Source organism: Prionailurus viverrinus, chromosome B2 (genome assembly GCF_022837055.1).
Source record: "Prionailurus viverrinus isolate Anna chromosome B2, UM_Priviv_1.0, whole genome shotgun sequence".
In the NCBI taxonomy this organism is placed as follows: domain Eukaryota; kingdom Metazoa; phylum Chordata; class Mammalia; order Carnivora; family Felidae; genus Prionailurus; species Prionailurus viverrinus.
This window is the reverse complement of record NC_062565.1, coordinates 138446337-138469367: the sequence shown is the minus strand read 5'-3', so window position 1 is coordinate 138469367 and position 23031 is coordinate 138446337. Positions and strand designations below refer to the sequence as shown.

Genomic DNA, 23031 nt, shown 5'->3' with positions numbered 1-23031 from the left:
CCAAAAGAACGACACAGAGAAATGACAGCCAGGGACTTAACCAACACAGATACAAGCAAGTAGTCTGAACCAGAATTTAAAATCACAATAATAAAATACTAGCTAGAGTTGAAAACAGACTAGAATCCCTTTCTGCAGAGATAAAAGAAGTAAAAACTAGTCAGAATGAAATAAAAAAATGCTATAACTGAGCTGCAATCACGGATGGAGGCCATGGCAGCAAGGATGGATGAGGCAGAACAGAGAAACAGTGATACAGAGGACAAACTTATGGAGAATAATGAAATGGAAAAAAAGAGGGAGATTAAGGCAAAAGAGCATGATTTAAGAATTAGAGAAATCAGTGACTCATTAAAAAGGAACAACATCAGAATCATAGGGGTCCCAGAAGAGGAAGAGAGAGAAATATGGGTAGAAGGATTATGTGAGCAAATCATAGAGGAAAACTTTCCTAACCTCGGGAGACACAGACATCAAAATCCAGGAAGCACAGAGGACTCCCATTAGATTCAACAAGAACTGACCATACCAACAAGGTATATCAGAGTCAAATTCACAAAATACTCAGGCAAGGAGAGAATCATGAAAGCAGCAAGGGGAGAAAAAGCCCCTAACCTACAAGGGAAGACAGATCAGGTTTGGAGCAGACCTATCCACAGAAACTTGGCAGGCCAGAAAGGAGTGGCAGGATATATTCACTGTGCAGAATCAGAAAAATATGCAGCCAAGAATTCTTTATCCAGCAACGCTGTCATTCAAAATAGAAGGAGATATAAAAATTTTCCCAGACAAACAAAACTTAAGGGAGTTTGTGACCACTAAACCAGCCCTGCAAGAAATTTTAAGGTACACTCTCTGGGGGGAGAAAAGATGAAAAAATAAGTAAGTAAATAAATAAATATCAAAAGCAACAAAGACTAGCGAGGACCAGAGAACACCACCAGAAACTCCAACTCTGCAAGCATGATAAAGGCAATAAATTCGTATCTTTCATTAGTCACTCTAAACCTCAATGGACTCAATGTGCCAATCAAATGACATAGGGTAACAGAATGGATAAGAAAACAAGATCCATCTATGTGGTGTTTACAAGAGACCCACTTTAGACATAAAGACACCTTCAGATTGAAAACAAGGGGATAGAGAACCATCTATCATGCTAATGGTCAACAAAATAGCCAGAGTAGTCATACTTATATCAGACCATCTAGACTTAAGAATAAAGAGATGCATCAAGAGATGCAGAAGGGCATTATATCAAGGGGTTTATCCACCAAGAAGCCCTAACAATTGTAAACATTTATGTACCAAATGTGGGAGAACCCAAATATATAAATCAATTAATCACAAACAAAAAGAAACTCATCCATAGTAATACCATAATAGTAGGAGACTTCAACACCCCACTCACAACAATGGACAGATCATCTAATCAAAAAATCAACAAGGAAACAATGGCTTTGAATGACACACTGAACCAGATGGACTTAACAGATACGTTCAGAACATTTCATCCTAAAGCAGCAGAATATACATTCTTCCCCAGTGCACATGGAATGTTCTCCAGAATAGACCACATACTGGGACATAAATCAGGCCTCAGCAAGTACAAAAAGATCGAGATCCTACCATGCATATTTTCAGACCGCGATGTTATGAAACTTGAAATCAACCACAAGAAAAAATTTGGAAAGGTAACAAATACATGGAAACTAAAGAACATCCTACTAAAGAATGAATGGGCCAACCAAGAAATTAAAGAGGAAATTTAAAAAGTATATGGAAGCCAATGAAAATGATATCACCACAACCCAAAACCTCCAGAATGCAGTAAAGGCGGTCATAAGAGGGAAGTATATAGCAATCCAGGCCTTCCTAAAGAAGGAAGAAAGATCTCAGATACACAATCTACTCTTATGCCTTATGAAGCTGGAAAAAGAACAGCAAATAAAACCCAAAACTAGCAGAAGACAGGAAATAATAAAAATTAGAGCAGAAATTAATGCTATCGAAACCAAAAAAAAAAAAAACCAGTAGAACAGATCAATGAAACCAGAAGTTGGTTCTTTGAAAGAATTAATAAAATTGATAAACCACTAGCCAGTTTGATCAAGAATAAAAAGGTAAGGACCCAAATAAATAAAATCAAGAGTGAAAGAGGAGATATCACAACCAACACAACAGATATAAAAACAATAAGAGAATATTATGAGCAATTATATGCCAACAAAATGGGCAATCTAGAAAAAATGGACAAATTCCTAGAAACATATACACTACCAAAACTGAAACAGGAAGAAATAGAAAATTTGAATAGACCCATAATCAGTAAGGAAATCGAATTAGTAATCAAAAATATGCCAAAAGACAAGAGTCCAGGGCCAGATGGCTTTCCAGGGGAATTCTACCAAACATTTAAGTAACAGTTAACACCTATGCTCTTGAAGCTGTTCCATATAATAGAAATGGAGGGGAAACTTCTAAACTCTTTCTATGAGGCCAGCATTACCTTGATTCCAAAACCAGACACAGACCCCACTAAAAAGGAGAACTATAGACAAATTTCCCCAATGAACATGGATGCAAAAATCCTCAACAAGATATTAGCCAACCAGCTCCAACAATACATTAAAAAAAAATATTCACCACGACCAAGTGGGATTTATACCTGGGATGCAGGGCTGGTTCAATATCCCCAAAACAATTAACGTGATTCATCACATCAATAAAAGAAAGGACAAGAACTATATGATCCTCTCAAAAGATGCAGAGAAAGCATTTGACAAAATACAGCATCCTTTCTTGATAAAAACCCTCAAGAAAGTAGGGATAGAAGGAGCATACCTTGAGATCATAAAAGCCATACATGAATGACCCAACACTAATATCATCCTCAATGGGGGAAATCTGAGAGCTTTCCCCCTAAGGTCAGGAACAAGACAGGGATGTCTACTCTCGCAGCTGTTATTCAACATACTATTGGAAGTCTTAGCCTCTGCAATCAGGCAGCACAAAGAAATAAAAGGCATCCAAATCAGCCAGGAGAAGGTCAAACTTTCACTCTTTGCAGATGATATGATACTCTATATGGAAAGCCCAAAAGATCCCACCAAAAAACTGCTAGAACTGATTCATGAATTCAGCAAAGTTGCAGGATATAAAATCAATGCACAGAAATCAATTGCATTCCTATTCACCAACAATGAAGCAACAGAAAGAAAGAGAAATCAAGGAATCGATCCCATTTACAGTTGCACAAAAAAACCATAAAATACCTAGGAATAAATCTAACCAAAGAGGTGAAAAATCTATACACTGAAAACTATAGAAAGCTTATGAAAGAAATTGAAGAAGACCCCAAAAAAGTGGAAAAAGATTCCATGCTCCTGGGTAGGATTAACAAATATTGTTAAAATGTCGATACTACCCAAAGCAATCTACATATTCAATGCAATCCCTATCAAAATAACACCAGCATTCTTCACAGAGCTAGCACAAACAATCTTAAAATGTGTATGGAACCAGAAAAGACCCCGTATAGCCAAAGCAATCTTGAGAAAGAAAACCAAAGCAGGAGGCATCACAATCCCAGACTTCAAACTATACTACAAAGCTGTAATCATCAAGATGGTATGATACTGGCACAAGAACAGACACTCAGATCAATGGAACAGAATAGAGAACCCAGAAATGGACCCACAAACATATGGCCAACTAATCTTTGACAAAGCAGGAAACAATAACCAGCAAGTGGTGCTGGGCAAACTGGACAGCGACATGCAGAAGAATGAACCTGGACCACTTTCTTACACCATACACAAAAATAAAATCAAAGTGGGTGAAAGACTTCAATGTAAGATAGGAAGTCATCAAAATCCTTGAGGAGAAAGCAGGCAAAAACCTCTTTGATCTTGCCTGCAGCAACTTCTTACTCAACACGTCTCAGGAAGCAAGGGAAACAAAAGCAAAAATGAACTACTGGGACCTCAATAAAATAAAAGGCTTCTGCACAGCAAAGGAAACTATCAGCAAAGCTAAAAGGCAACCAACAGAATGGGAGAAGATATTTGCAAACGACCTATCAGATAAGGGGTTGGCATCCAAATTCTATAAAGAACTCAAACTCAACACCCAAAAAACAAATAATCTAGTGAAGAAATGGGCAAAAGACATGAATAGACTCTTCTTCAAAGAAGACATCCAGATGGCCAACCGACATATGAAAAAATGCTCAATGTCACTCATCATCTCATCATCAGGAAAATACAAATCAAAACCACAATGAGATACCACCTTACTCCTGTCAGAATGGCTAACATTAACAACTCAGGCAGCAACAGATGTTGGCAAGGATGCAGAGAAACAGGATCTCTTTTGCATTGTTGGTGGGAATGCAAACTGGTGCAGCCACCCTGGAAAACAGTATGGAGGTTCCTCAAAAACTAAAAATAGAACTACCCTAGACCCAGCTATTGCACTACTAGGCATTTATCCAAGGGATACAGGTGTGCTGTTTTGAAGGGACATATGCACCCCCATGTTTATGTATAGCAGCACTATCAACAATAGCCAAAGTATGGAAAGAGCCCAAGTGTCCATCAATGGATGAATGGATAAAGAAAAGGTGGTATATACATACATATATATATATATATATACATACACACACACACACACACACACACACACACACAATGGAGTATTACTCGGCAATCATAAAGAATGAAATCATGCCATTTGCAACTACATGGATGGAACTGGAGGGTATTATGCTAAGTGAAATTATTAGGTCAGAGAAAGACAAAAATCATATGACTTCACTCATATGAGGACTTTAAGAGACAAAACAGATGAACATAAGGGAAGGGAAACAAAAATAATATAAAAACAGGGAGGTGGACAAAACATAAGAGACTCTTAAATAGGGAGAACAAACAGAGGGTTACTGGAAGGGTTGTGGGAGGGCGGATGGGCCAAATGCTAAATGGGTAAGGGGCATTAAGGAATCTACTCCTGAAATCATTGTTGCACTATATGCTAACTAATTTGGATGTAAATTAATAAAAATAAAATTTTAAAAAGATTTTAAAAATATTAAAAAAAAAGTAAAGTTGGCTATCCCCTCACTTCATCTGCCAGATATAGGAAAGCACTCTCAGTGTCTGGAAAAAGTAGTATCAGAAAAAAGTATAACTTAATCTCCACTATTATCTTAAATACTTCTGATATGAAATTAAATATGAAAGTTACAAGGAAGTGAGGAAAAAGAACCCACAATATCAAAATACTGTATCTAGCAGACAGAGACCTTGAAAAAGCTAATACATATAAATTATAGTAAAAGGTAAAGAATGGGTAAAGATATGGTAAATCTCAGCAAGTAAGTGGAAACTACAAGAAAAAAGATACAAATGGAAATTCTGGAGCTGAAACATACACTATTTGAAATCAAAAGTACATTACATAGGCTTAATAGCCTAATGAACACTGCAGAAAAAATAGTGAATTTACAGACAGATTGACTGACATAAATTATCCGGGATAATGATAGAGGAAATAAAAGAATCAAAGAAACTAAAAGAAAATGTAAACAATGTTCACTAATTTTACATACATGAAATTGAGTTTTCAGGAGACTTGGGAAAAAATGAAGGGAGAAAAATTTAAAGAAAGAATAGAAGAAGTTAATCTTTTGTGATTTTACAATCCCTCTGTTTTGTTGGATATTTCCTCCTTGTTATTCCTTATTTTGAGCATTTGCACTTTATTTATATTTATTAATTTTACTGATGGTTTGTTTCTTTTATCAACTTTTTAATTGTTCTATTTTACCATTTTATTTATTCTCTCTCAAATTCATTCTGCTTACATCTTTAGTAATTTCTTCCTCTGCTTGTCTTCAGATTATCTTGTTGGGTTTTCTTTCCCTAACTTTTTGAGGAAATAATTAAGATAACTGTTCTCAGTCTTTCTCAGCTTCATTAATCCAACAAATTCCAAGCATGTAAATAAAAAGAAATCAGTATCAAATCAGTATTGTAGTGAAATTGCAGGAAAACAAAGATAGGAAGAACAGCTTAAAAGGACTCAGAGAGAAAAGATAAGTAACATAAAAGAAAAATAATTACTAGATTGAAAACTGACTTCTCAGGAGCAAACGTGGAGAATGAAATATATGAAATACCTTCAATATCACATTGAAATATAAACTAAAGAAATATGTGCTCACACAAATCAGAGGAAGCATTGACAAGAATATTCATATCAGCAATGTTCTTAATAGCCCAAAACTTGCAATGTCCAAAATGTCTATAAATAGTGAGAAGATCTCTAAATGGTACATTTATTCATTATATCACAGCACAGTATATTCATACAATAGAATACTATGGTAGTGATGAAAATAAATACAGCTCATGCATCAATATGGATAAATCCAAAATCTAATAGTAAGTGAAAAAAAGCAGTTCACAAAAAGAATGCATACTATTTAATTCTGTTTATGTAAAATGTGAAAGCAAGCAAAGGTATAGAAAATATTTTTAGCAATACATCTGTGTGTTAGGTAGAATAATGCTCCCTCCAAAGATGTCCATTGTAATCCTCAGACCCTGTGAATATGTTACCTTACATGGCAAGCGCACACACACACACACACACACACACACACACACACACACACACACAAACTTTGAGGATGTCATCATGGACCTTGAGATGGAAAGACTATCCAGGTGGGTCCAATCTAATTACATCGATCCTTAAAGGCAGAATCTCTTCAAGCTGTGACCAGAGGGAAACTGACAAAGTCACTTAGAAGAAGACAAAGTGTGACCAAAAAAGAAGGGTCAGAGATGTGTGGGGGTGGGGGGAAGTGCTGGGTAGCTCAGTCAGTTAAGCGTCCGACTCTTGATTTCAGCTCGGGTCATGATCTCACTGTTAGTGGGTTCAAGGGATCCTCTCTTTCCCTCCCTCTCTGCCCCTCCCTCACTTGCTCTCTCAAAATAAGTAAATAAGCATTAAAAATAAAAATAAAAAAGAAGGGTCAAATAAATGCAACATTGCTAGCTTTAAAGATGGAAAACGTGAGCCAAGGAGTGTGAGTGGCCTCTGGAAACTAGAAAATGAAAGAAATGGGCTCTCCCTGAGAGCATCTAGAAAGGAATGTAGCCCTGTCATCACCTTGATTTTATAGCTCAGTGACACCCGCGTCAGACTTCAAACCCACAGAACTGTAAGAATAATTCATTTGTATTGTTTTAAGCCACAAGATTGTGGTAATTTATTATGTCAGTAATGGAAAATGAATACAATATGCATGCACTAAAATTCTGTTTTTTAATGTATAAGAATAAATTCACACATAATCCAGAGTTGGAGTATACTCAGGGATTTCTTAGGTACTGGGAAGTGTTGTCATTCTCAAAATGACAAATACCTGGTTGTTACTTTTTATTAGTGTTCATTAAACTGTACATACACTCTTCATTATGAATATTTTATATATAAAATATTTTTAAGACAAAAGCAATAGACTAGGGATGCTTGCTATAAGAGGAGCATCTCCTTCAGTACCCTGAATAGGCATCCATTTGAGTTGTAGATTTACTTATCAGTGCCATGACTGGGTCGATGGAAGGATGGGTGGATGGATGGATGGATGGATGGGTGGGTGGATGGATGGCAGGGCAGAGAGATATGGGTGTCAGGATAGTCTCCTGCACTTTCTACCCTCTGGGATAGCAAGGTTCTGTGACTTTCTCATGACTATGTGAGAAATCATGAAATCTAACCTGTGTTGGAGCCAACTCGCTGGAGTCCCAGCCAAAAGGGCTGCCCACTTATTGAGAAGACTTTAGCAACAAGCGTCTGTGGTGAAACCGCCAGTGACAGAAACCAGTGTGACCACAGTGCTGGGGCAGTAGCTGGATCTCAGGTATAAGAGGCCATACAGTGGGAGTCCCTGCACAGCCATGCTAAGAACCCATGTGTGCGTGCGCTCACCGACAGCCAGCATCTGGATGGGTGCCATACAAATGAAAACGCCAGTCCATTTAGTGTCTGTTTCCAAAGCACAAACAGCCAATGAGGAAATAACTGTGGCCAAAACCAGTTAAATAAAAAGAGATTTGCCCTTTTCTCTACATTTCTCCTCCCCGACTCCCTCTGACCCAGTGGAGCCGGGGCCTGGCTAGAGGAGGTGGGGGAATGAGTTAACAGAGTGTGCCCAATCTTCATTCCAAGCCCCTTGTGCCAAGAGCCTGTCCTGAAATGGAAAGAAAAAGAATTTTGAAAAAATAAAAAAAATAAAATAAAAATAAAATAAAATAAAATAAAAAAATAAATAAGTAATTTAAACTGGGCTGGAGTGAGTTTAATAATGGAATGTGACCAAATAATTATGGAATCTGCCCAAGATATCATCAAGGAATGGGAAAAAGAGATTTGACACAGAAAGATTTCAAACTGTAACTGAAACATGAAAACTATGTAATTTAATATTCTATCAGATTGATACTGCTAAAAAAAGAAAAAAAAAGAGTTACATAGACAAGGAAGGGTCATAGGACCCTGTCTAAGCAGTGAAGTGTAATTAATGTTCAAGTTCAAAGATAGTGGGGATTGTAGCCCTTACATTAGGTGTCATATCTCAGCCAGTCTTTAACCCTGGATCATTTAAGCTTTAGTTTGCTCATCTACAAAATGTAAAATAAACCCAAAATAAGAAAGTATATCTGTTTGCTCAATTTAAAAAAGGATAACAGTACCTATTTTATAGGGTTCTTGTAAGGATTAAATCAAATTATAGATACAAAGGGAACAGGGTGCTTGACACCCATTGGATGTGAACTCATTGGATGTGAACTTTAATGACTGGGGAAGCATCCTGCAAGCCAAAAGACTTTCTGGAGTTGGTGACTCTTGGGCCACAGCATGAATAATAGGAGACGGGGGCCCAGTGAGGGCTTTGGTAACAAGAGGGGATGGGAACATTCTAGACGGTGACACAGCATAAGCAAAGAAAGTAAGAAACAGAAGCATGTGATGTTGGAGGGGTGGGAGAGGGGTGGGGTGCAAAACATTTTGGTGCTGCTGGAGTGTAAATTGTTAGTCAAGGAGAGAAGTCTGAAAAGGGGGGTAAGGACCCGATCATGAAAAGCCTCGAGTGCCCTACCTCATAGCATTCTGTGCTCTGCATCCCAGAGAAAGGTCTGAACTCTTGAGTTATTATACATACAAAGTCCTTTTTGATCTAGCTCCTGCCCACCTTTCAGAATTCAAGAGCTCATGCGGTGCATAGACAGGCAGATAGATGACGCCAACAGACCTGAGGCTTCCTGAATACATTAAAGGTCTTACGCCTCAGCACACTGCTCACACTTTCCTGAATACTGGAAACGGTCTTATTCTTCCTTCATGTGATGAATTCCTCCTTTCAAGTTTAATTTAATAGGCACCACCACTGGGAAGCCTTGTCATTCTTCTTCTTCTTTTTTTTTTTTTAATATTTATTGGGCACTTCTTCCTACACAGCACTGTGTAAGATGCTGGGGCTGCAGGGTGAGCAGGCAAAGTCCCCGCCCACAAGAGACAATTCTCACGGGGGGGTTGATCCAATACCTAGGCAATTATTAAACGATGTTATGACTCAAATCCGCGCAGGGGCTCTGAGAGCCCTGGACTCTAACCCGGGCCCCTGGGATCAGAAAAGTTTCCCCCTCATGCCAAGGATTCTCCTCCTGTGTTCCTGTTGCACCCACTTAGACTGCCAGGGAGGAAGGAGGAGGAAGAGAAGAAAATGAAGACGTGCTAAAACATTACGCCTTGGTATGTGTCAGCAGCAATGATAAAGCACTTTAGATGAATATCTTATGTAGCCCTCACAACAACCCTATAAGACATCTAGTTGTTATTCCCATTTCAAAGACGAAGAAACTGAAGTATCAGAGGTAAATTCACTTGCCAATGTCACTCAGTCAGTGAGTGGGAGAACAGAAACTCCAGCCTCGATCAGATTAATTCCACTTCCAGTCTGTAAAAACACTGCACCATGCTTTTTGTCTAGCCGTAAAATGTCTCCATTTTGAAAAGATGATTAGCGATTGAGAGCAATTATCATAACTCGCTGTAAATATTGTTTCCATGTCTGTGTCCCTCATTAGCCCAAGTCCTTCCCCAGATTCTAGGAGCTTCTCTAGGACATGGAGAATAGAGTCTATGTATTATTCACCTTTTATCTACAGTCTCTGATAGATGACTCAAAATTAGCACCCAGTAAATGTTCATTTGAATGCATTAATGCAGATAAGAATGAACGAGTCTTTAAAATGAATGAATTATCTTAGGAGCTGGAAAGAACCAAACACATAGGAAAGGTCACAGAGCTCTCGGGGTTGATGACAGCCGGTAACAAGAAAAGGGCCAGGCCAAGGTGGCAAGTTGTTAGCATTAGAGAGGTCCAACCCACGGCAACGGGCAGATGTCCTGGCCACCGGGCAGATCTCTGTCATCAATAGATTCGGCAACAGGAAAGAGACCGAAAACCCGATGGGCACATGGCGGGCATCAAAGATTTCGCAAGTGGGTACCGGATAGTGCAGCACTGAAGCAGGACCTCATCACACTTGAGTAATAGAGTGACAACAAAAGGAGGCATTCAGGGGCAAATGGGAATTAAAAAAAGGAGGAGTTCTGAAGCATAGGTTCAGGATTCAAGGTTAGAGCTGCACCAGCGTTAAGAGGCTGGTCGATCTCTCTGCACTGCCCCTTTCTGGAATCCCTCTTGTTTTTTGGACCAAGAGGCCCTGCCCAAACTGTTGGTTAAGTCTGTTTATAGTAATTTATTAGTCTCAGCTGTGGGGATAGGCGGGCTCTGGAAGCAGGAAGTCAAGCACATCATTATTAAAGGAAAGTTTCTGTGATCAGGCCAAAACCAGTGGAGACATCCCTGATTTCTCAAATTCTTTTATACCACACATCCAAACAGTCAGCAAATCCTGTAAACTCTACTTTGAAGACGTATCAAGCATCTTCCTGCTCGTTCATACTCTCACTGCTGTGACTCTGCTCTACATCCCAGTCATCCTTCCTCCTGGCTAACAGCAGTGGCCTCCAGATCCCACTCCTGGCTTCTGTTCTGCCCCCGCTTGGTGTATCCTCAGGTGAGTAGCCAGAATGGGCCTATTTGGTTGTCGTCTTTTTCTTAGCGATCTTTAGCAGTCCTTTATAATCATTGCAAATAACCTTCTCAAAGACTAGAGCTTGTCTTCCATGGCACTCTGTTCAAAACCTTCCGATGGCTCTTCGATTCACCCAGAGTGCACACCAACATCCTGAGCTGCAAGGCAATGCATGAGTACCTTCTCTCCTCTCTCTCACGTCATCTCTTACAACTCCCTCCATTCGTTCACTGATGTCCATCTGTTCCCATGACACGCTCTCACTGAGGGCCCTGCCCATGCACTATCTTTTCCTCTGCTGGAATGTTCTGTCTCCGGATAGCCATGAACTCAACCTCTTGCTTCCTTCACAGATTGACTCACCTTCTCAGTGAGGCCTTCTTTCCTACCCTATGTATAATTTCAGAACCCCTTCCAGCTCACAAGCACACATACTATCCCCTTTTCCCGACTTAGTTTTTCCCCTTAGCTCTTAAAATGACCTAATTTACTATATTTTACTTATTTACTTTGATATTTGTCTCCATCACTAGACTATAGGCCTCCAATGGCTAGGGATTTCTGTTCGTTTTGTTTCTTGCTGTATCTCTAGTGCCTAGAACACAGCCTGCCAGATAGCCACATAATAGATGCCCAGTATATATTGGCCAAATGAATTAAAAAAATAAATAGAAGTTAGGTACATTTATGTGTGGAAAAGGTCCTGATTAAGACTTTATGACTAACTAGAACTAAAACTAAAGTTAACTTTATTTAAATTTTAGATCAGAGAATCAATAAAGTTGAGATGACTGATACCACATGTATGTGTGTATGTGTGTAAATAACATGTGGGGGGGGGGGAGCTGTGAAAAAGAAAGAGAATCTTCTCATGTGTTTAGTCACCATTTTAGCTTTTTGTAATCCAGGAGCTTTACAGAGCCTTCAGTATGCCAGTGTATTTATCAAATCCCAAGGAAGAAATTTACAGATCAATTTCCATTATCCCAGTTTATTGACCAAGTGAATTCATTGTTCTCTGAATACCAATTTTGGAGAAAAAATAACAGTTTGAGGGTTCTTCAAGAACTATTATCCTGACTATATACAACTCCTCTTTTTCAAAATCATTTGACTCCTTATTAACTAGATAGAGGTTTCAAATACTAGATAAATGTACCAACAGCATATCAGACAGTGTTGAAAATTACAATCATCTTTCTTGCTTATCTCAGATTTGGCCTCAGAATCCCGTGCAACACATTGGTAGCAAGTGACTAGACTTGGAGATGAAACCAGTCTACCACACCCAAGATCTTACCCCCTCCCCACACACCACAATGTAGCCTCGATCTACATTTAAAACTCAGTAACTTTATATAAGTAAGCGATACTAATCGAGTTTTCCCATACATAACCCGTTATTCTGAAACAACACACAATCATGATGCCATATTTTTTTTTAATTTTTTTTTCAACATTTTTAAATTTATTTTTGGGACAGAGAGAGACAGAGCATGAACGGGGGGAGGGGCAGAGAGAGAGGGAGACACAGAATCGGAAACAGGCTCCAGGCTCTGAGCCATCAGCCCAGAGCCCGACGCGGGGCTGGAACTCACGGACCGTGAGATCGTGACCTGGCTGAAGTCGGACGCTTAACCGACTGCGCCACCCAGGCACCCCTCATGATGCCATATTGATTTGCAACCCAAATGTCCTTCCACACATCTCAGTGTAGATACACAAATGGCTCTCATTCTTTGCCAATCACCCAAAGAGCCACAGTCAGCTCTAACCACTGAGCTGGCATGATCTCTCTAGACTCTGCGCTACTCGCTACTTTATTCCTTATGTTCTGACTCATTTTGCAATCTCCCCAGAGCCCTGTACAATGCCGTGCACATTGAAGGTGCTTAGTATTTTCTAAGTGGCTGTCAACTTAAAGTTTAACAAGTAACTTCCTATTTGAATATTGTATTTTAAATCCCTCCTTCCTTGAATTCCTATTTCAAATCTGCAAAGCCATTCAAAATTAGTTCCATGTAATACAAAGAAAGTTTTCAGTGTGTACTTCAACGGGCCACTTTGATCATCTGCAATTTCTATGCTGTGCAGTTGAGAGTTCTGATTATAAAACATGCAATTTCCTTTTTCATCATTCTCTGCCCTACCTCCTGGAAAGAAATAAAATAATAATACCACATTATCTCAAGTATTCTCATTGATTTCTTCTGGTTCCTTCATGTATGTAAAAGCCTATCTCACTTGGATTGTAAATTCATGTCAAGGAGAGGAATATTATTTTCCACTGTATTTCTATTTCCCACAATGCCAGGACAGACATTTCTTAAGAGCCCTTTAAGTGAGTGGGTGAATGAATTAATAGATGGATGAGACTGAATGGGCAATCATGCACAGTATTAGGTAAATTCTACTTAAATTCAAATGTGAAGACTTAAGGTGACACCGTGAAAGACTTGTGTATACTGTGAAACTAGTTCACAGGAAATCAAGAAACCATAGAGCCTTTAGCAAAAATTTGACAATGTGAGTACAGGTTTCTGATTTGCAATTTAAGTATGTTGCAATATGGAACTCAAAAATTAGTAACCTGGGCCCTTCTAGATTGTATACATACTACTCATATACACAAAGATCTTCATTAACTTTCTGCATCTCTGAACTTGCTCTGCCATAAACCAGAACATAGTAAAGACCTGAGAAACTACCGTGAAATCAAACCACTGTCTCTCTCCCCCTGACTTCCGTCAGACCCTGGAGATAGGTCTGACAAAGCAAAAGTCTGTTCCACAATCCAGCTACCATCACCTAGGAGCCCTCAAAGATCTCAAGATAATATAACATAGACCACTAAATTCTGACCTTTTTCTCCATCCACAAAGAATCTGACTGTAATAATGGACCATTATTGTGCTCTCTAGGTGAAATAAACATTTTGTTATTTTTCCACGTAAGGCAGAGTAATATTGCCCAACATTATATGAGTGACCCGTTGAACCAAACAATCTGAACATGCAGGGCCCATCAAATGAGCACTTGTAAAGTACTTGGGGTGACTGACACTTGACTCTATGTTGAGTGAATTTATGATATACAAAATTGAGCATAACTAATAAAAAATGGTCTTTATATCTGCTTCCACAGACCCATCCAATTATGTTGAGGTGTAAATGCACGAATGCCATTCTAACAATAATATTGAGCCTTTTAAAGCTTAATTCTGATAAGTTAAACAATTAAAGAAATTTCAGTAACTCATGATTTATGTTTAAAAAAGTACATATAAAATGTAAAACTGTTAATTATATCTCATTTTACATATTTGGGAATCAGACTGCTTCCATCTAAATAAGTTCCCTGAGAAGAACCTGTCTCTGAGGTTTGATTAGAATCAACTGGAGAAACATGGTAAGTTCTGTTTACCAAAAAGAAAAAAGTGTGTTTAAGGAGTCATATTTTAACTCTCTTTCCAGCTCTACTCTGGAGAAGTTTGCCTAGATGGAGCAGTCAGTGTTTCCTAGATCCAAGCAAATTTCTTCCTTTTCCATCTGCTTTTCAAAGGTAGAACAGTTGATGTTAAATAAATGATCATGTTGGAAAAGAGAGAATAAAATGTAAATATGCTACATAATTTCTTACTGAAATAACCTTCTAAGGTTACCAAACTCACTGAGGTATATTTCAACTCTCCTAATGATGACAAGTACCCCTAATTATGAATAAATGTACTATAAACATTTTGATGCTCTGTCCTTTTCCAATATCTTCTGTCTGCAAATATCTTACTTGCAAATCTCCTGTCTCCCTTACTATGAAGTCATTATACCAAAATCTGCTGCTGTATCCAGATTCTACTTGAAAAATGCATTCGTAATGGTATGGAAATGATCATGATCAAAAAGTGCTTTTCATAGTTACCACACAGCTGCTTGATAATGATAAGCTCAAGGAGTTCTGAAATTCTGCACAAAGAGAAGGCATCCCCATGGCTAAAATAAACTGCAATCCATTTCTGACTCATATATAATAATTTTATATAACATTTACATTTTTTGCAAAAAAAAAAAACACTTGAAGACATAATACCGGGCATATAGCAGACATTAATAAAGTTTATTGAATTGAATTATTCTCCTAGTCATTATTTGATGCATTGGTGTTGCAGGTATTTCCTAAGACCCAGATATGCACATAGACTGCAAGTGGTGAAACTCTGTGAGGTGAAGGTCATTAAACCTGTGGTCACTTCCACCCATCTCTTCAACATTCAGAGCATAGGCAACACATCCAGTTCCTAAAACACCGACATTGAAGATTCTGGCTAATGCGTAAAGGATTGCACAATAAACTGCAACTGTGAAAGAAAGTCACCAAGAAGTTACATTTGACTTCAGCAAGTAAATTACTGACTGAATAGCCAGCTGGTCACAGGTGCAAAAAATTTCCCAAACAGCCATTATTACATTTTAGAGAAGTTCATGGAAGGAAAAGATCGCTCTTGTGCTCTCTCTCTCTCTCTCTCTCTCTTTTTGTTGTTGTTGTTGAGCTTGTTATAAAGTTGGTTCTGGGAACAATCCTCTGGCATCTAGTTTACATGTGTGACATTGCAAGGAGTGATCTTTGATAGAGCGGGCAGAGGAAACAAGGTAGACTGTGCAATCAGGGGAAACAACAGATTCTCATACGCAGCAATGAGGATCCAGGAAAAAGAAGCATCAGAAAAAAATACAGAATGCTTTTTTTTAAGCGTGTTATTTATTCATTCAATCATGAATTCATCCGCTAAATCCTGAGCATCTACAATGTGCCAAATCTTGTTCTGAGCACTAGAGATAAAAGAGTGAAAAGTGCAGGCAAAGCTCTTGAGGGGGGAGAAGGAGATAATAAACAAGTCAACATATGCAAGCTGACTCAGATAATGAAAAGTATTTGGAAGAAAATAAAGCAAGAAGATACAAGAGAGAAGAACTCTGGGGAAGATTACATTGAGTGGCTAGGTAAAGCCTGAGTAGGTGATACCTAAACAGAGACCTGTAGGATATTAAGGAGTCTACTCTAAAGATTTGGGGCAGAGGATTTCAGCAGAAAGAACAGCAAGTACTATAAGCTAAACTTATTCAAGAAAGTAAAAGAAACAGGCTGATGTGGCTACGCCACACATAGCTGTGGTGTATGGGAACATGGTCTGAGAGAACTAGGCTGGGACAAGATTACATAAAGCCTTCTCGGCAGTGGTAAGGGTTAGAGATTGTATTTAAAGTGCAATGAAAACTCGTTGGAGAGTTTTAAGCAGAAGCATGGCATGATGGGATTATGTTTTTAAAAGATCACTCATCTGTTGTTCAGAGAATGTGTTGTTTTGGGCTGTGGAGGAGGAACTAATTGGTGGCTTTTGTGGTAGTTCCTGTGAGAGACGATAGAAGCTTGGACCATGGTTGTAGCAAAGGAGAGGGAGCGATGTGGATGAATTGGGGATATATTTTGGAGGTCGAGACGAGGCGACTTGCTAATTAATTAGATGTGGGGTAAAAGAGACAAAACAAAGATAACTTCTAATTTTTTGACAAGAGTAACTAGGTAGAACAATTAGGTACAGGTTTGGAGGGGGTCGATATCTGGAGTTCTGCTTCTAAGATGTCTGTTAAACATAATAATAGCATCTACCTTGTAGAGAAAATAAGAAGCGTATGTAAAACATTTAGGTCAGAACTTAACACACAGGAATGGTTCAATAAATATAAACTAGTATAATTATTCTTCCAATGGAGCCATAAAGGTAGTTAAGAACATAACAGAGTTCCGCAAGATCAGGACTGAAGATATAAATCTGGGAGGGACATAGAATTTGGGGCTGCTCAAACCATGACACTTTATTTTTTTCAACTTTTGTTTTGAAAACAACTTTGCATTTATCTTTTGGATCGTGGACCAATACTTTTGTAAAATCCAACAAAAATGAATTACTTTACAGATAAAATCAGACACAAAGGTACAACGGACTAATATGCTTGGATGCCAAGGCAATGTCAAATTATTGTGAAAGTTTCTAAATGTAACTCTCCATTTCTATACTCCTCTCTCATTACAGACCAATAAGGAACAGCTTGCAGACCAACCCCAGTGGAGGGAATACACTTTGAGAGCACTAACACTCAAAGCTATGATGTAGCTAGAGAAAGGAGGCCCGGGAGCAAACCCTGAGACCTATTTAACTCCTGTAGAGGTGAGGAAGGAGGAGGCCAGGAGGGTGTTCAGTATGGGAGCTTGAAATAACGCTAACACTGTTTGAATGTAGGAGAACACAAGCAATGGGAAATCATATATATTTACAAGTAATCAGTTTTAAGTAGGTATAAGAAAAAAGCCTAATCATTCCAGCCAGGAACTCACTCCTCTTCCCACAGATGTCACATCTCGAGAGAGACACCCGCTTCCCTAATTCACCCTCACAAACACTTCAATTTAATCATCAGAGATGCAATCTAGCGCTCATGATGCATTAAGCATCCAAAGCTTCTTCACTACCGAGCTGGGCTCCGCTAGCGAATGGAACAATTATCAGACCTGATAGCTACCTAGCTGTCCCCAAAGGATAGTCCAAGCCCCTAGCATCAACACCTCTGTTAGTAATTCACGACTCTTGCCTTGTCATCGCCTTCTCTCACTCAAAACTCTGGCTCCAGTGGTCCAGACGCCCGAGACAGAATACATGCCCCAGACCAGATCTGAAATAATTCTTAAAGGCAAAAGGGTCAGATTTCTGGGTGCCGATGTCAACAAAGAACTCTTCATACAGTCGACTCCTTTGGGGCGCAAAACTTCCTTAACTCCCCACTTTCTTGAACCCTCCCGCAGGGACTGCTTCCCCTGGGACCCCACCGTTGCAGCGCTTTTTTCCCCCTCCTAAAAGACACGCTTCTGGTTTCCAGCAGTCTCCTAAAGCGCACGAGAAAATAACGCGGGCTGCGGGCGAACGTGAAGTTGAGGGAGCCCAGGAGGCTGAGCCTCTCCAATCAAGGAAGGCTCCCAGGCCCCCGAGGCTCCGGCGAAGCTCCGCGCAGACCCCCGCACCGTGGGCGCGGCGCCGAGGCGAGCGCGCGGGGGCCGGGCCGCCGGGAGGGGCGGGGCCGTGACTCACGCGGCCGCGCGCCGGGGGAAGAAGCGGCACCTCGGGCCGAGCCGGGCGAGGGGCTGCGCCCGCCCGCGGGGCGCATGCGCGCTGCCGAGCGGCGCCCGCTCCCTCCCCGCCCACCCTCCCTCCTCCCCTTCCCCTCTCCCCTCCATCCTCGCCTCTCTCCCTCTCTCCTCGCCCGCTGGGTGCTGAAGTTGGGCGGATGGCAGCAAACCCGCTCCGCTAGAGGACCGAGCAGCCCAGCCTTGCGCCCCCGGACCCATCGGTGCGCTGCCCACACCTCCAGGCGACGGGGTAAGATGTTGCTTCTGAAACCGAGCGGTGCTAAGTAAATGACATCAAAATGTCTGCTTTGCACCGAGGGATGAATGTTTTAAAAGGTGGTGGCTGGGGGAGGTGAAGGTAAGAGGGGGCGGCGAGTGCAACCGCCGGAGCCCCGGCGGGGGTGGCTGCGGGCGCGGGGGTCTCGGCGCCGGCCGCGGCGCCGCGGGAGGGAGCGGGGGCCGCGCCGCAGGTTTGGGAAGTTGAATCCCGCGTTGCTGCCACCGCGCGGTCCGCTCGCCGCCCTCCAGCTGCTGCGGAGGGGCTGGGCGAGCGTCCGGCCCGCCCGGGGAAGCCTCGGTCGGGTCCGCAGCGGAGGGCTGGGCGCCTTCGGGGAGCCGGCAGAGAGGGCCGGGGGCGGCAGAGACCCCGCGGGGGCGCGAGATCCTGCGGGATTTTTGTGGTCGTTTGTTAGAAAACCGAATGTGAAATTAACAGTACCCGTTCGACCGATCACCTCGGGGTGGGTTTTTTTTTTTTTTCCTTTCTTTCTTTGGGTAAATGCACTAACCAGGTGGGGAAGGTGTAAGCCTAAGGGATTGCAAAAATGCATACCTTGAGCGTCGGTCAGATATCTGAGTGGTGTGTGTGTGTGTGTGTGTGTGTGTGTGTGTGTGTATAGGGCGTGGGGGTCTCTTTTGTTCCTCCCCTCCCGTTAGTCGTAGGAAAGGGAGTTCTTGTGTGCACGGTTTAGGGTAGATTTCACAGGCACCGAGGGGACCAGGAGGAGGAACGCCCACCAACCCCTTCGCCTGTGTCCGGGTGGGTGTATCCGAGACTCCCCTGCTGGGGGTGATGGTGATTCTTTTTTTTGGGGATGGAATCACAGTTTAATAGCTATCTTCTCGCCAGCCTCCGTCCTCCTCTCCTCTTCTGGTGCTGCGGCAGAGACTGGATGCAGACACTCGGCCGTTTCCTCTTCTCCCTGCCTCCGGGTCTCCGTGAAAAATGTCGGAGGACTGGAGGATGGCGGAGGGACAGAGCTGGCCTCGGAAGCCGAGGAAGGGGGGATGCTCCCTGGGAGCGGGAGGCTCTTGGCAGTGCGTCCCGGGCAGCCCGCGCCAGCCTCGGGAGTCGCTGGGGTCCTGGAGACTGAGCGGGGGTCGCCTGGCCGAAAAGATGCCCGCTGTGCGGGGACCCGCCCTGCGTCCTCTGCCTCCATCCGGAGTCCCGGACGCTGCTCACCTGGGACAATCTTAGTCGCTCCGGGGAGACTGACCCTGGCTCCTTGGCAGAGTTTTCCTAAACCTCCCCGACCCTTCGAAAAATGCCTCCTTCTAAAAGAGTCTCTGGAAAGGTTTGTCTAGGGAACTTTGCAACCTTCCCATAGTTGTTGTTGTTGGTTTTTTCCAATTTCCTTTTGGATTATTTTACAGGGAGATTATTTCCATCATGGGAAGCCTATCATAAATAATATAGAGAAATCTAATAGTTTAGTTCCCGTTTAGAATAAACATTTCTGAGACTAGATATCATCTGCATTTCCGGCGTTCATACATACAGATTTTCCGGGTAATGCATCCTTCCGAAATCATTTAATTGGAGAAAAGAGAAACAGTTTTTACTGTTGTAGTGGAAAATAATGTTTTCCTCCTGGTCGCATTATGGGTATTAAATAATTTTGGAAACTGAAACACTTTAAATTGTGTTGCTAAAGTCTCTAAGTAATAATAGCAGGTATCCATGAAATATACATTATAGCACTGATATCTAACACAAAGATGATTTGTACTCAGTTTAAATGAATGAGCAGTTCGACCTCCTTCAGTTAAGTTACTGTTATTAAGCCATTTCTTCTGTTAGCATGAACTAAAACAGTAATTAGTACACTCACTGGAGAGTAGATTTACTCTGTATTTTTGTAATCTTGAAAAACTGTAGTTAGAGAAACCATGGAAGGGTAGTTTACGATTTGTGGAGATGATAAAACAAGTGTTTATTATTATGAAAAGATTGGATGGTATCATGTATTAAATAGGATGAATCTCCATGGCAGTGACAGCTGATCTCAGAACTATGGACCCTTATCCTTCCTCCTAAATTTGTAGCCTGAAAGATTAAGAAAACCACCTAATATACAAACAACATAAGGAATCTATTGTACCAACTTAGACCTTTTTTACTCTGGTTTCTCAATGATTCCTTGGTGTTTAATCCCCATGGAAGAGAATTAACAAGGAGATTTAATTTGCTGTCTGTGTTCAATTCTAAGGCATCCCAGGTTTTCCTTCGCAAATAGGTATCTCTTTGCTTTTAGGGATCTTCGTATAGGGTCTAAATTTATTTGAACTCAGTGTTGAAAATCTAAATTATTGTCATTCCTATGGACTTCCTATACTTTTGCTTAATGACATTCCTTAACATTTCCTACCACTAGGGCTTGGGACTTTGTAGACAAGGAGATATATGTATTTAATTGTAATATATGTATTCTTACTCGTTTGATCTTATTATAACAGCCACATAAAAGTAAATAACCTAAGTCTATATCGGTAAAAATTCTGATTGACTCATAAATTAAAAAGTCAGAAAACATTTGCCTGTTAATCTACAACTGTAGAGACAGTGGCCTTCACATTAGAAATCCATTTGCTGAAAGACATTCGCTTTTCCTGAAAAATGGAAGGTGGACATGGACAAAGAAGAATGGAGCCAAGAGGATGGAAATCCATCCAACTGCATTTCTGCTAAGAATCCTTCTTCTGATGGTCCAACTCTGCTTCCTTAACAATGAAAATACTGTACCACCCAGAAGGGCAAATGTGAGGACTAGTGTATAGCCTGTGGATGAGAATAGTGCTATGTGATATTAAAAACATTTTAGTTCAGGGGCTCCTGGGTGGCTCAGTCGGTTGAGCGTCCGACTTCGGCTCAGGTCACAATCTCGAGGTTTGTGAGTTCGAGCCCCGCGTTGGGCTCTGTGCTGACAGCTTGGAGCCTGGAGCCTGCTTCGGATTCTGCGTGTGTGTGTGTGTGTGTGTGTGTGTGTGTGTGTGTGTGTCTCTCTCTCTCTCTGCCCCTCCCCCACTCACACTGTCTCTCTCTTTTTCAAAAATAAACATTAAAAACTATATATATATATATATATATACACACATACACATACATATAAAACAGTTTATCTGACTAGTATAATTAGAGTAAAAGTATGAATGCATTGTAGAGCCTTCACATTTTATGACATTTACGGGGGGTGTCCTGGATCCTCAGGAATCCTATATGTTTTTAGGGAAAGATTAAAAAAAAAAAAAAAAACCTTAGATGTATGTAGCCAGGACTTCCAGTGTTAAATTGACAGTCTTGCCACCTTCTCTATCTCTTCCCATCTCTACTTATCCCCCAAAGACTTTCCCAATATCCAAAGAAAGTCCTTCAGCCTGGTCCTCCTACTATTGTGCCAACATCTAGCACAATACCTGGCAAAAGGTAGGTGTTAATCAAGTATTTCTTAAATGAATAAATTTTGCAGAATTGAGATGGCTCACAAAAGTCTTTGGGATTACACTTATTAAAAGGAGTGCTCATGCTCATTACCCCATTAGTTTGAGTTCCTAAAGATCCTGTTCATGGTCCCACATCTTGGGAGGAAGCAATTTTTAGAATCGTCATTTGTGAATCTGCATCTTTTTAATACAGCAGTTAAACTATGGATTTATTTTCAGATTATAAAGGCATTATATGCTTATTTTAGATCCCCTAGAACGCATAAAAATATATGAAACAGAAAATTAAAATTACCTGTGGGCAGAGACATGGACGTGGTGAGCAGGAACTTTGGGTCAAGCTGACCTTAGTTTATGTTCTGGTTTCTCCACGGAAGAGCTTTGTCATTGTGGTAAAGTTGCTTACCTGATCGGGGTCTCGGTTTCCTCAGATATACAACAGGGATAAAACCCATCTCCTAAAATTTTTGCAAGCATAAATTTATTGCATTGTATATAAGGTGCTAAACATATGCCTGGCATGTAGTAAGAACTTATAATTATCCCAATGCCTAAAGAATTGCTGTTGAAAATACGCAGTAGTTTACCACTATGCATAATGTGTACTATTTTTTAAAGAAGTAGAATCACATTGTAGAACTTCATACTTACTTTAAAAAAAATATTACTTTGGTGTTTCCCAGGAAATTAAAAATGGTATTTTTTTTTAAAAAAACACTGGTATTTTTAATACAATTTAGTGACTGCAAAATAATTCAACTTATGGATGTTTTAATTTATTTAGTCATTGTTTTACTTTTAGATTTTTATGTTATTTCCCATATTTTATTGTTGTAACTGAAGTACATCCTTATGCCTGGATTTTGTCTGTATATCTGTGTAGCATTTTTTTTTTGTCTAGGCTTGATGCTTAGAGCAACAACATACTATTACCAACATACTATCGTCTTTTAAA

General features: G+C 40.5%; 1 protein-coding gene across 2 annotated transcripts in view; it reads left to right on the top strand.

The window, feature by feature from the left end:
- Positions 1 to 18469: 18469 nt before the first annotated feature.
- RGS17 (regulator of G protein signaling 17) overlaps positions 18470 to 23031 on the top strand; it is a 93185-nt gene continuing 88623 nt past the window's right edge. For both annotated transcript variants that reach the window (XM_047857948.1, XM_047857946.1), the window contains exon 1: positions 18470 to 18606. The gene's annotated coding sequence lies outside the window, so the exon portion shown is untranslated. The remainder of the gene's footprint in view (positions 18607 to 23031) is intronic.